Below are 15,623 nucleotides of genomic sequence, written 5' to 3'. Positions count from 1 at the left end.
ATTCTAGAAGCCCGTGTACTGTGCGATGTCAGTGCACGTTAAAGAACCCCAGGTGGTCGAAATTTCCGGAGCCCTTTACTACGGCGTCTCTCATAGCCTGAGTCGCTTTGCGACGTTATAACCCAATAAACTAAACTTGGAGAACCTCATGGGACCAACGCTTAAAGCAGAATTTTCCTACTTCGTCCGGAAACTTTCGAGCCAGCACCACTTCTGGGCACTCGCCTTCGCCATTTCCACTGGCAACCTTGAAATTGTCTTTGTTAGGACATAATTTAGCGGCGTCTTCCGATTTCGTCCAAAAAATATCTGGATTTGACGGCTCATAGGCTTTCGGTATGTTACCAATTATGACATCGTACAATGATGTTTCCATGCATTTTACCAGGGCCGTGCCAGTAAAGTAACGGGAAGAGATATAAGCTTCTGCCTCGGGAACTTCTATACTACTGCCATCAACAAGGAGCACCGTAGATCTCGAGGCGGTGACAGCTGAGTCAGGAACTAGGGCTCTCCGCACAACTACCGTATTGCTCCCCTTGTCCCGTAAAATACGTACGGGTAGGCCTTGGAGCTCTCCCTCTAAGACAGGCATGTGATGTGCGTCTGCAGGCATTTTTCGGACAAGTCCGATCACCACCTTATCCTCAGCTGGTTCAAGCCTATCTGCTGGTGTGGACGCCGTTTCAGGATCAAGACTCTATGGTTGAACACAAGACGATTGCTTCTGGTTTTCGTGCTTCCTTGAGCAGGAACTTACATCATGCCTTGCCTTTCGGCAATAAACGCAATAAAGCTGTTTTGGCTTGGAGCGGCAATCAGCAGCCTTATGACGAGGTCGGTTACAAACGAGGCGCCTTCCAGCCTGCCTACCTGATGGAACGTCCTCTTCTCTCGGGATGCCTACCTGAAACTATTCTTTGAATGATGGCAAATGTATCTGCTTCTGGGCCTCTAGAAAGTTGTCTGCTGCCTCAGCCATTTTGTCCAGCGTCTTGCCCTCTCTTTCTCGAAGGAAAATCGCCAGATGACTATGACAGTTCCTCATGAGCTGTTCGGCCGCCACCAAGTCACGTAAATCATTGTACGTTGTGGGCGTTCCCTACATCTCGACCCATCGATCAAAAAGACTGAGCAAGCGTGCTGCGTATTGCTTGCCTGTTTCTTCACCTAGGGGCTTAATTTCACAAAACCTTTCGCGATCACCCCGTGCTCTGAACTTAAAATGTTGGAGCAGGGCTAGTTTTGCCTTCTCATAATTCATTGAATCTGTTGCAGACAATCGACCGAACACGTGGAGAGCCTCTGCAGTCAAAGAAATACTGAGTGTTGTAACCCATTTTTACTTAGTCCAGCTATGCTCCTCTGCGATATGCTCAAAACGTTTGAGGTATGTATCCAAGTCATCCCTGCGATCGTCGAATGGCGGGAGTGCTCACAGTTCTCAGCAACTGTACTGTTTTCTCAGTTTTTTGCCGCACTCCCAGTGATGATGAGAATGCTTTCCTGGAATGTATTCACTCCCTCTTTCATTTCATCGATGATAAAAAGTATAACATTGTATGGGGCAGTGATTTTAACATTGATTTGTTGCGTAATAATACTATTCAGAACATTTTTGAATATCTTCTTTCATCCAATGGCTGCTGAAACATAATAAGAGGACCCACTCGCATTACTTCCAACACGGCAACGTTGCTTGGTCTTTTTATTATTAATTTTGATATTGCCCACATTAAGAGTAGTGTAATCTGCTGCGACATAAGTGACCACATGGGAATTTATATGCGTCAAGAAAAACATCGTACAAAGAGGCTTTCTGATCAGCCTTATTAGCGTCAACTAATCATTGAGTATAGACTGAACACCTCCCGCAGAGCATTAGAAAATGAGACATGGGATGACATTTGTTCAATTGTGTCCTAATATCGCATACCACACTTTTTTTACGCAATTTTATCGCTCTGTATCAAAATAATTTCCCCCTTACGAAGGTAACAAAAAGACAAGAATTAGGAAGCCATCGATTTCATCGTCTTTGTTGCAGCGAATCGAGGCAAAAAACAAACTTTACTAGACATTTATGCAAACGAGAGAGCATGATGACTTGACACAGTACAAAGCTTATCGCAACCAATTAAACCGCGATATTAGAACCGCTAAGGACTGTTACTTCAGTGATGTCTTTGGGAGTAGGGGTGGTCGTACGGATATATTGTGGAAACAGCTTTCCAACATCATTGACCCTTCAAGTATTACAAAGCTCCTGATATTTAAACAGTTTATGATGTTGAGATGAGTTGGTTCGACTTTGCTAATGCGTTTAATGATTCCTTCCTTTATAACTCGCGGCCACAATATAACCCGGTAGCGATCGAATTTCTCGAGACTAACAACCCGCAGAGTGTCTTTCTTAGTGCAGTTTACAATGAAGAAGTTCGATCAATCTTCAGGGAACTACACAATAGCCTATCGCGTGATGCGGACGGACTTCAAATTTCACCTGTTAAGTATGCTTGAGACATTATTTCACCCTCAGTGACTCATGTATTTAACCTATGTCTTCTTAGAACCGGTACGTTTCCCACGGAGATGCAAGCTGCTAGTGTACTGCCTGTATTTAAAAAAAGGGATCGCAATAATATCGCCAACTATAGACCAATATGCCTTTTACCAGTGTTTTCGAAAGGTCTTGAAAAAGTGGTCGCTAAACGCCTGCACGAATTTTTGGATCGCCTCGCTATTATCACCCCCTCTCAACACGGTTTTCAGAAAGGCATTTGTACTGAAACTGCACTGGTGGCCCAAAAATAATTTATCTTTTTTGAAGAAAAAAAGATTACACTTGGGGTTTTCATAGACTTCAAAAAAAGCATTCGACAGGATTAATCATGACACTCTCCTTGCAAAAATTCATGGATATGGTATCAGGGGCCATGTGCTAGAGCTAATTCGTTCTTGTCTTTCGCACAGATGTCAATATGTCGATATCAATGGATGCTCCTCGCACATGACTCAAATCAAAACTGGCGTCCCGCAACGGAATATCTTAGGTCCACTTGTGTTTAATTTATACATCAATGATATTACCACTATTAATAAGAATGCATACTTTATAATATACGCGGACGACACAAGCATATTCTGCAGTGGTTAGAACCCCGGTGATCTCATTATCCTTGCAAATAAAACGCTTGCCGCGCTTGTCCACTGGGTAAACTATAATGCTCTACAGATAAATCTTTCGAAAACGAAAGCAATGTTCTTTCGTCCGAAAGGAAATATGTTATGTTTCTCCAGACAACCTTGCTATGCCTCGAGTAGTACAGAAATTGTCAACACCTTTAAAACATTATGAATCTGGTTTACGTAAAAACTGCTCTGGGATACACATATTGATCATATATGCCTTATGGTTGCTCGTGTAGTTAGCGTACTATCACGGTATCGCCGTTTTTTCTCTGCCTCAATTAAACTGCTTCTGTTTAAAACTGTCCTCATGTCACATTCGCATTACTGCAACCTAGTTTGGGGAGCTGCTCCAAAGGCTGCTCTTCAAAATATTTACCTCCTTCAAAAGAAGGCCTTCAAAATTATTTTTAACCAACCTTATGATTATCCTTCCGCAGCCCTTTTTCACAGTAGTAACGTGCGGAGAAAATTTAGTCTCTATGATATACGTCTGTCCTTGCGCTACAAACAGGAAACACGGGACAAAATTTCAACAATATCTCAAATCGCTAAGCTTGAGCTCCTAGTGCCTACATACCCGCTACGCCGTCTGCGGCACTACACCCTTAAGACGCCACGAACTAATTACGGGATACAGATGCTTAGGCATTATCTACACGCACTACTCAACCGTCTCTTTGATGCAGGCATTGACATTAATAAATGCAGCATTGCTGACCTTCGGGCATTCTTTCACTAAATAATTCTGTTTTTTACGGTTGGTGGTTCTTATTTATACGGTCGAAATATGCAGGCTCTTTGAATGCTAAGCGTAACCCGACAGCACGCCAATATCATGTTGTCTTCATTCATGTATGTTGAAAATTTTTCTTTATTATGCGTTGTCAATGTGTTCACTGCTGTGAAATTAAGTGCTATGATCTCTGTATACAGAATGTTTAAATAATGCTTTCAGCGCATGCTTTCAATTTTGTATATTACTTGTCTTTTATATTATATTGCGCGCTTAGTTTGTGTTCCCGCTGTTCATTCATAGATTGTGAATTATTCCTTAGGTTTATGTATGCCTTTCTTGTTTGCGTGTGACCAAAGGTGCCACTGCTGCTGGATGTTGTGGGCCTCGGAGCTTGTGAAGCTACGGCTTTTGTTTTCCCGGGGCTCACTTCTTTCTGTAGCGAGAAATAAATACATAAACTGAACTAAACTGAACTTTTGTGCGTTAACCGCTACTGAGGGCCCCGGTGAGGACTCTCGATTACCCTCCACCCCCCACCCAGCCAACAGCTTCAGCGAGCCTTAATTGGAGCTGCAATCGCATGCTCGCGTTCGGCTTCTGCTAGAAACTTTGCATGCTTGCTTTCAGCCTGTCGTTTGGCTTCTCGTGCAGTGTGTTTCTTCTCTGGTTCCGCTGCCGCCCACGTGCGCAGCTCGGCATATCTCAGCCCAAACTCTTTGCATAATTTAATTAACTACTTCAGCGTGCTCATCGATTTCTTCTTAAAAACCCTCAATGTAAGTTACGCGGCTTCGTCCTGTCGCGCGGACGCCGATTATCGCGAATTGAAACGCGTCCGCAAGTGCAGAAGGGGGACGCTATCGCGTGCAGGTTCGAAGAAGAAAACAAACAGATAAGAGAAAGCAAAACATAGCCGTATTGATAATTTAAAGGAAAAGAGCCAATCAGAAACGAAAACACCAAGAAAATGACACTCAACACGCGTGCAACACTTCAGGTTATGGGAAATAGTTCACCACATAATCAGAGTCCCAGGAGAAGCAGGGATGCCTTGCAGACAGGACGGACGGGGGTTGATGAACTGCGACGCGTCGATGGCGTTGCGTCGAAGCAAGCGGCGGAGGAGAGCCAGGTTGTAGCAGGAGCCGAGAGAACAATACAGCGGTGGTCTCCAGTCCATAGCGCGAAGAACTTGTCAACAGCAGGAGAAGCGTAGCTAGGACCCGTCGACGGCGTCCCGAAACGCCGTAAGTTTAAAGGGTTGAAGACACCAAATTTTTGGTTAGCGCGTTCTTTGTTTCAAACGCTTCTTATTGCTCCAGGAAGCATGATACACGCTCTAAGATTCATATACTGACTGTGAATAAATTAATATCGCGTTTTTAGGTGAGCGATTTTCGGTTTCTGAGCGCCGAGTTGGACAGCGACATCACATTCTACTTGTAGGATGCTCAACTAGTCTGCCTGGTCACGTGGGCCCGCAGGGTTGTGACGCACCCGCTGGTGCATCGTCTGCTTTCGCACACACGTGTTGTACTAGCGCACGCAAAGAAACAACAGCGTGGCTAGTTCTAGCTGCTCCGATTTTGACCAATCTGAGTGCGATGAGGACATCGACTTTTCATTTGGATGGCAGCAGCGAGGACGGCAAGGAACGCGGCTCCACTGAGAACCCAGAGAATCATTTCATGTTTTATCCGCCGACGACGATGAAGAAAATGCCAGGCCGCAGACCGTCAATAATGTAGTTCAGGGGAGGGGAAACAACGACTGGTAAGTGGCGATGATTAACGTTTTGAAAGCAAGGTTATAAGGTTATAATTGTGAACGCAGGCAGCGTATTGGTCATGTCAGCTGGGCTTTCCGTTGTAGCAGTGCATTTTGTCACTTCTCTCGTTGCGCTGTAAGCGTCTGACATCCGCCCGTCTGGATATTACTGATACGCACTTTTACGCTTGTCCTAATACTGCCAGGACTTATAACGAAAACAAAATCCTTTCTCCGGCCGCGAGCGATCAAAGCAATGCAACCTTGCGGCATTGTTTACTTCCGAGCACAGGCCGGTGGTAGCGCGCAAGCACGTGGGTTTTATTCCGAGTTATCTGGCTGTGTGACAGGCTACGAGATACAATGAAATGTATATTTATCCCAGGTGCACCGGTGGTCGTTGTCGGCCAATGGATACCGAGCAAGAGTCCGTATGCTGTCTCAAAGTTCCCGAGGTGGCCGCCCAAGTGCCCGAGGGGCCGAGTGCATAACCAACCAATCCGGTTTTAGGCAAATATGCCTCAATCTCCATGCTCTGTCGGTGGCACATTATGCCTTGAGAGTAAACAGGCCTCCTCTTGTCGATGCCCCCGATATCCACGCGTAGGTATGAGGATTTATTTACGGTCAGGGCGCGTGAGAAATGTGACGTGCGTCAGGAACAATTAGTGAGTTACCGTGTCTACCGCCGTTCGGTAGAAGTAATGCGCTGCCGTACGGCTGTACGCGGCTACGCTAAAGCACTCCATATCACAGGCGCGTACAGGGTTTTCCGCGCGTGCTCTAGCCCATGACCCAATTCCCAACACCAAAATTGAACACTTAGTGACGGAAATTATTCCCAAAAAGAAGCGTAAGGAAAAGAGTGTCTTTCTAGTAAACCTCTATAGCCCGCCTCGCCAGCGGGACGCGCATTTTGATATACTCTTTCTAGGGGCCAGCAAACTTGCGAAAAGCAACTCGTTGCTCATTGTAGGCGACTTCAACGCTCGCGGACAGCAATGGGGATACCCCACTAATAATCACAAAGGTATACAGGTCGAGGACGCGGCGGAAGCGATCCAATGTACCCTCTTAACAGACCAACTTCATCCCACGCGCCTTGGCACTTCGATCTGCCCGGATACGTGTCCGGACTTAACGTTTGTCAGGGGAGTGAAGCACGCAACGTGGGAGAATCTGCTGGAGAATTTAGGCAGTGACCACTATATCCTGAAGACCACGATAGCAGCCACCAACATCAAGCGCAAGCTCGGCACGGCCAAGATCACCAACTGGCCGGCTTTCCGCAAGGCTTGCGCGGACCTGGAAGGGGGGATTACTTCCATAGATGATTGGTGTCAACAACTTAAAGACATCCAGAAGCGGTACACTCAGGAAGTGGATCGCACCGAGCAAACACCTGAGGTGGACCCTCGGCTCATCAGGCTGTGGGAGGCACGTCGAGGACTCACCAAGCGCTGGAAGAAGCAGCGCTTTAACAGGAAGCTCAAGCTCAAGATCGCAGAAGTCACCAAGATAGCGGAGGAGTACGCGACCCAACTGGCCAGGCAGAGCTGGCAGCAGTTCAGTAGCTCGCTGGACGGCACCCTCAGCACGGCCAAAACGTGGCGTATACTCAAGACCCTCCTCGACCCTACCCAAACCAGGGCCGAAAGCGGGAAAGCTATCCGCAGACTCGTCCACACCTTCGAGGGTACGGAAGAGGAACTGCTAGATAAGGCCAAAGAGAAATGCTACGGCACGACCTTGCCTGCGGCATACGCGAAACCATACCTGGGGAAACCGAACACCCACTTAGACAGGCCGATCACCAGGGAAGAAGTGTTCGCTACCATAAAGGCATGCACGCGCAACACTGCGGCGGGAGCAGACAAGATCCAGAACGCACTCATACGCAACCTCTGCGACGAGGCGGTCGACCAACTGACCACCTTCCTGAACGGGCACTGGGCCGCAGGAACGGTTCCTGAAGAGTGGAAGCATGCAGAGGTCGTAATGATCCCCAAACCGGGTAAGAAACTCCAGCTCGAAAATCTCCGACCTATCTCACTAACCTCCTGCCTAGGCAAGCTCTACGAGCGAGTCGTTACTCGGAGGCTCCAAAGCTACATGGAAGACGAAGACCTGTACCCCCACAGTATGTTCGGCTTCCGAGCCCACCTCTCCACCCACGACATCCTCTTACAACTCAAAGAGGAAGTCCTCACCAACGTCCCGAGCGTAGGCGAGAACGTGGTTATGGCCCTCGACATCAAAGGAGCCTTTGACAACGTTAGCCACACGGCTGTAATGGAAGGACTCGACAACCTCCACTGCGGCGAGAACATTCACAGCTACGTGAAGGCCTTTCTCTCCAACCGCACTGCAACGGTTGGGCTCGGAGACCTTCGTAGCGCTAAATTTTCGACCCCAAACAAAGGCACACCTCAAGGGTCCGTCATCTCGCCACTACTTTTCAACGTGGCCATGATCGGCCTCGCAAGACAACTCGAGAAGATCGAAGGCATACAGCACGCAATATACGCTGACGACGTCACGGTCTGGGTTACCACTGGGTCGCTCGGCCAGAAAGAAGAACGACTGCAAGCAGCGGCTACCTGCGTGGAAGAATATGCCAGTGCACGAGGCCTCACCTGCTCCACCGAAAAATCAGAACTCCTGCGAGTCCACAAAGGGAAACACAAGTAAGGGTCCCTCTATGTCTCCCTCGAAGGACAGCTAATTCCCGAACGAGACAAGATACGAGTCTTGGGAATGTGGCTGCAGAGCAACCAGCGATGCGGCCATACGCTTGGCCTTCTCAAGCAATCGACCACTCAGGTCGCCAGAATGATCACGCGCGTGTCGCAGAAGCGGAGCGGCATGCGAGAGGGGGATACCCTGCGCCTGGTTCAGAGCCTGGTGGTTAGTCGCGTGGGTTACGCCCTCCCGTACTTCAACCTCAACAAAGGAGAAGTGGATAGTGCATACACCATACTCCGCAAAGCTTACAAGACAGCCCTGCATCTACCAATGAACACCTCCAACGAAAAACTATTGGCTCTTGGAATTCACAACACCTTCGAAGAGATCAAAGAAGCCCAACTGGTCACGCAGTTAGCTAGGCTCCAGCAGACTCCTACGGGGCGCTCGCCCCTTAGCCGACTGGGGCTAGGCGGAACTGCGGAATTCGAGAATCGTACTGCGAGCATACCGGACGCAATCCGCCAGACGCTAAAGGTTCGCTCCCTTCCCCGGAACATGGACCCCAACTTGCATGCGGCCCGTAGGGCAGCCCGGGCGAGGTATGTACAACAAAATCTAGCTACAAAATACACAACGGTATACACGGACGCGGCTCCGTATACAAGAAGCTCACATAACAGCACAGTGGCGGTAGTTATTGATTCGAACTTAAAGGAATTAGCTAGCGCCTCAGTGAGGGATTGCACGGTAACCGAAGGGGAGGAGCTGGCCGTAGCTCTAGCGGCGGTAGCCGGTTATCGAAGCAACATGTCCCTCACCATCCTTACAGATTCGAGAGAAGCGTGCCGTAACTACATGAACGGCCGCATAGGTCGCGCCGCGCTCCGGCTCCTCCAGAGCGCGACCCCACCAAAAGTCATACATAGCATTTACTGGGTGCCAGGACACAGCGACATAGCGGGGAACGAACGCGCCGACGAGGTAGCTCGAGGGTATACGAGCCGAGCTTCCTCCCAATCGGACGATCTACCCGACCGAGTCAGTCCTACGTACTCAGACATTCTCAACTACTATAAGGGGGTACGGATCCGCTATCCGCCGCCTCATCCTGATCTAAATCAACTAGAGGCAGTGTATTGGCGAAGATTGCAGACAGGAACATTCCCAAACCTGCATATCCTTAGCAAGATTTACCCGACGCAATATCGGGACACTTGCCCGTGGTGTGGCAGCAAACCATCGTTGTACCACATCACGTGGGAATGCAGTAAAAACGACAGCTTTCGCAAAGACCCGAGTGCGGAACAGTGGGAGAGCCGGCTCTCCAGCGGCGATCTGGGTTGCCAACAAGGTCTGATCCAGCACGCCCAACGAGCAGCAAAGCTCAGCGGAGCCCTGGAATAGGGGCACCGACCCTGTGAGAAGAAGGAAGATGGACCTCTTCTTTCTCGTCTGCTACTAGCACCTTTCTAGAGCATTAAAAGTCTTTCCTACCTATCTAGAAACACAACAGTAGTCGTAAAACTCTAAGTAAAAATGCATCGGTTTGCTCTTTTGAGGGTGCATTTTCCTTTTTGTTTTACGCAATCCAGAACGCCATGTAGTGCCACTGCATTCTTGTATGTGCATACGTGCTCTCTACATCGCTCGCTATAGGCTAGTGCCCCATTCAACAGATACATATATGTTTAGTCGAATCGTGTGCACATTCATCGTCAGATACTTTGTGTGCATATTGAGGAATATACCTTAGGTATCAGCAAAAATTATGATATACATAAATTCTCCGTTTATTATTGTTCCGATTAAATTCTGCCATTATCACACCAAGAAATGGCAGCTGTTAGCATTTGTCATTGAGAGATGAGGCATTTGGTCATTGTAAAATAGTACCAGCCGAGTGCCGAATTTTTGCTAATTTATTCTTTTCCAATTCTTTACCAGGTACAGGCACACTGCATACAGGCAGTTTGTACGCTTGATATGGGTCTGGCTCGGCCAGAAAAGTCGCAAAGTGCTCCTAAGCTGCGTCGTCAGCGAGATAAAGAACGCCTTCTCTCCAGCTCGCTACGCTGGGTTTAAGTACCCCGAGTAGCTGCGAGAGACATGTCAAAAGAGAGTATGTGTATGCATGTTGGTGGTTCATACTTAAAAATTGCTGATGGCCTAGCTCTTTTTGGTCGGGATATAATTAGCGAAAGCGCGGAGACTTCTTGATCGGAAGAGTGCATTCACTAGATGCGCCTTAATTCAAGAGTAAACCTTGAGCCGTCGTGCCGGAGTGGTAGCGTCTCCGCCTCAAACGCTAAAGGCCCTCGTTTGATTCCTAGCCTCGGCACAGGTTTTTTTTTATACAGTAAGTGTGAGTGGGGGATTCAGTGGCTCCTACAGATGCCGCCACCGAATACGATGGTTAGCAGTTAAGCGCGTAAGGGCGGTGAGGCGCGCGGTGTGATGTCATGGCAGATGGCGCGGCGTCCGCCCAGCTGCGGCGGTTGCTAGGCAACGGCTCAAGGTCTGTCTCTGCCTTCTCGGAGCACCGCTACAGCGAAATCGGAAGTCCGGGCCAGTAAAGCTTTCGCTATAACAAGAAATAATAGTGCACTAAAGAAAATAGGACGAACGAGAAGAAATAGATCTGAGCTGACTTTCAACTGAGGATTTATCGTATCCTAAGTTGAAAGTAAGCGCTTGTCCATTTATTCTCGTTCGTCCTGTCTTCCTTTGTGCGCTATTATTTCCTTTTAAGCTGTGAAATGATCGACTGCCCTGAAAAAAAAAATAAAGGTCATAACTACTGTAGTGCTTTATTTCATATTGACATGCATGACTATCAGTTTCAACTCAGTATGCAGCAGAAAAAAGTAACCAAAAAAAGCCTTGGAGATGGGAGTAAGAACTGTAAACGTTTAGGCAAGTTGCTTACATGTGTTGCACTTATTGTTGAAAGGTGGTAGGACTACTACTGACCTTCAAGTTACATTTGTACAAGGTGTGGGTTGCCACTGGTGAGGAAAAATGCAGGTGTGAAATCAGCCTGTTCGATTTTGTCTACTGCATGACACTTTCACACGCACTTTTAGCAGTTAAAAGTAGTCTTTGAATAACGCCACGCCTTTAGAGATATTCCAGATTGTCACGCATTCGCTACAGAAGTTAAGAGGGCTGTCGCAACCTGCTGTGGCTTGGCACATAGGCTGCATGGCAAGGTCTTGAAGGCAGCTGTAGAAGAGAACAGTAGCCATACGTGTAGCCAGGCAGCTGTGAATTGCCAGGTTTCTGATAAAATAATTCCACCTTACATTGGGAAGCCGTTCAAGTTGAGACTGAGGTTATCCCACACGATCTCAAACAGGAACATGTGACAGAAACCTGTTTGTAATTACTCTTGCCGCATTGCAATGCACACGCAAGTGATTTAGTTTTCACGAGTAACGAAAAATGGGTTCCATGTGGCACGTCCAAGAATGCCTGACACTTATTGTTTCCTGAAAAAGCTTGTATACTCAGTTTAAAACATAGCAAGCAACGCTGCGGAGGATGCGAAAGTAGCGCGTTCGCGAACCCACATTACTCCGCCAATTACCATCCGTCCCTCTCGAAACTCTGGTGAGTGTATGAATGATAACAAAGACCGATATCAAAAGATCTGGGAAAAATAAATATCACCGCCGAAGCTATGAGGCCCTCTGGCTACAATTTTCACTGCATGTGGACTACTTTATGGGCGCAGATTGAGTACGAGCCCTACCAACTGCGTAACACACTGCCACATGCGAGTTTACTTCTTGAAGCCTCGATGAGTCGCAGGATGAAAATGAGGCAAGAGATAAAGCGAAGTCGGGGAGGTGCAAGTCACAGCACTCTAGTTTTCTCGCAACGATATATGCTTGTGTTCACTTTGGCTGTATAGCGCGCAGTGACGCTGCAATGCGGAGGTGCTATGACAGGCGTTCCGAGCCGGTGAAAGAAAATAAAGATGAATGGAGCGTGCTCGGTGCGCACGCATGGCACGGGCTGTTCGGTGCGAAGAACCTGCTACGCTGGTCCTCTTGCTCAGGCGTTCCGCTGCAACCCTGCAAATTCCCTACAGTGGTGACTCCGGCCTAAGAGATGACCAATCGACCTATTTCGCACAAGCAAGCCCTCCTCCTCCGCGATTTCTTTGTCTACCGAAACTCAGGGTGCTTTCACAGCTGCAAAACAAGCCCTCGCCAATTCGAACCTTCTCACCCATCCGAGGACTTCCGTGCCCACTTGTATCGTGGTGGATGCTTCCAGTATGGCCATTGGCGCTGTTCTTCAGCAGAAAATCAACTCCGAGTGGCACCCACTGGGTTTCTTCTCTAGAAAGCTCCAACCTGCCGACACTCACTACAGCGCATTTGGCCGTGAGCTGCTCGCCATCTACTCCACCATCCAGCATTACCGGCACTTCTTGGAAGGGCAGCCATTTTGCGTTCTAACAGAACATAAGCCTCTGGTGTATGTGTTCGGTATGAACTCTTCCAAATACGTCGCCCGTGAACCTCGTCAGCTGGCCTACATATCGGAGTTCGCGACAGATATGCGGCATATCAAAGGCATCGACGAGGCAGTTGATGCGCTTTCACTCATTACCTCCATCGGCGGGTCTACATCTGCTATGGACTGGGAATATCTGGCCCGGGCGCAAATGGAAGATTTTGAGCTGCAAGCCCTGTGTGGTCATCCCCGTGCCATTCCGTCTCCAGCTCGTGCCTCATCCGTTTGTGCCGGAATGGCTCTGTTGCAACGTGTTATCGGCTCTACCACATCATCCTTTCATCCCGGAGGCCTTTCGTCGTGCCATTCTCCAATCACTTCACGACATCTGCCATCCCAGCAACCGAGCCACGCAGTGCCTCGTTAGCCAGTCTGGCCGAATATTGACGCCAACGTTCACCAGTGGGGCCGCTCGTGCCTTATTTTTTTTATTTTTTTATTTATCACATACTGCGGACCAAACACGGTTCAAGCAGGAGAGGCACATTACAAAACAATAGAGTACAAAACTTCGACCTTGAAAGAAAAAAACAAACATGACGACAAAACAAGTACTAAAAAGGACGACCAACACTTATACAACACTAAATAGGCACAGGATGAAAGAAAGAATACGCAGTGTCAACAACACAGCGCGTCACAGGCAGCGCCGACCGACGGTTGAAATGACTCAGGGCAGGCAAGCAAACGAGAATCATGAGGCAGTGCGTTCCAATCAGTAATCGTATTAGGTAAAAATGAATACTTATAGGCATTCGTGCGGGCATAAATGGGTTCAATGTAGAGTTTATCCTTATGACGAGATTTCTTAGATGATTGTTTAGTTATAAAATCCTGGGCGTCTATGCCTAGTTTTGAAAAATACAAACGACCAAGAAATTTAATTCAAGCCGTTTTTATTCATTCTCTTAAGCATTCAAGCTTTGCTTCTTGCAATATAGCAGATGGAGAGTCCCGGCGTTTGTATATAAGATGCACGGCTAGCCTCTAAATTTTTTCAATTTTTTCGATATCTACCGTTGTGTGAGGGTCCCACACAATACTAGCGTACTCCAAGAAAGGTCTTACTAGCGCTTTGTACGCCTTGCTTCTCTAATCATATTACCGCCCATGTTATATGAAGGTTCCAGTTTTTTTCCTTTTATTAGAAGCACACATATGCACAGTCTTTTCAATGTTAATCATCATATCCCATTTATCTACCATTCTGCCAGTAATTTTAGATTTGCGTTCAGCTCGAGTTGATCCGTAACAGAATTTATGGTTTTAAAAATGACACAGTAGTCTGCAAACAGTTTAACTGATACAGTTGGCCTGACAGAATCGACCAAATCATTGATATAAATATTAAATAAAACTGCTACTATTACAGATCCTTGGGGCACTCCCGAGTAGACATCTAATTTTTCAGAACAAGAGCCGTCTATGTCTACATACTGTTTTCTGTTCGTCAAGTACGATATAACCCAATTGATTATTTGAAGGTATACCAACTGTTTTCATCTTCAGGATTAATTTATTATGAGGCACCCTATCAATTCTTTGGAGAAGTCCAAAAATATTGTCTACCTGGCCATTCATATCGAGAACTTTAGCGATTTCGGTGATGGTTGATATTAATTGCGTGTTGGTGGAAAAGCCGTGCCTGAACCCATTTTGCGCTTTACTTATGTTCTTATTTGTATCTAAGAAAGTATTGAGATATTTCACAAGAATATGCTCGAGCACCCTACTAGAAATACATGTAAGTGAAATAGGTCGGTAATTACTAATTTCCGCCGGGCTACGTTTATCGAAAACGAGAACAACACGAGCCAATCTGTCGGTACCTTACCAGATTTTAAAGACTTATCACATATTATTGCAAGAAATTTACCTATCACCTGTGCGCATCTCTTTAGAAAGATGGCTGGAATTTTATCAGGACCTGTCGATTTCTTTGCGTTTAATCGTAACAGCAGCTCGACTACACCCTCTAAAGATATGGACACGGTGTCTGATTCATACGTTGCTGGTGTGACATCACAATTATTGTCTGGCTTTGAAAACACACTTTGAAAGTGAGAGTTAAACAATTCTGTTATTTGCCTGCAGTCTGTAACGACAGTGTTGCCTGCCACTATCTGCTCGATTCGTCGAAGATTTTTGTTTGCTAGGAACTGCCAGAACTTTCGTGGGCTTTCTGAAGCAAAATGGTGGAGAGTGTCAGTGTAGTAGCGTTCCCGAGACTCTCGCAACTTATTTGTGAGTATAGATTTTAGTTCTGTAATAACCTCGTCGTCAACGCGTTTTTGTTTCCTACGGCGCTTCAACCTACGTTTTATCTGGAGCAGATCTCTGCTTATCCAAGGGCTCCCTCAACCAACCTTTTTCAGCTTTTCTGGGATGAAATTTTCTATGCAGTGGTGACAACAAGATTTCAACTTAGTCCATAATATGTCAACGTCATCAGTGAAGAAGAAAAGGCGATCCTCTAAATAGTGTGCAATTTGAACATCATCTGCTACAGAATAGTTCTTAACTACAACAGGCTTCGGTTTACAAGAACTCGCCCTTCGTGGAAAAACACAAGTGAAGTAAATAAGTTTATGATCAGAAATACCATCGTGAACCTCCGTTGCACGTTCCTGAATGCCGTTAGAACAAAACAAAATGTCTAAAATTGATGAAGCAGAATCTGTTACGCGTGTTGGAAAAAATACTGTTTGTTAAAGTT

Source organism: Amblyomma americanum, chromosome 2, assembly GCF_052857255.1.
Source record: "Amblyomma americanum isolate KBUSLIRL-KWMA chromosome 2, ASM5285725v1, whole genome shotgun sequence".
Lineage (NCBI taxonomy): Eukaryota > Metazoa > Arthropoda > Arachnida > Ixodida > Ixodidae > Amblyomma > Amblyomma americanum.
Note: the sequence above shows the minus strand (reverse complement) of the source record.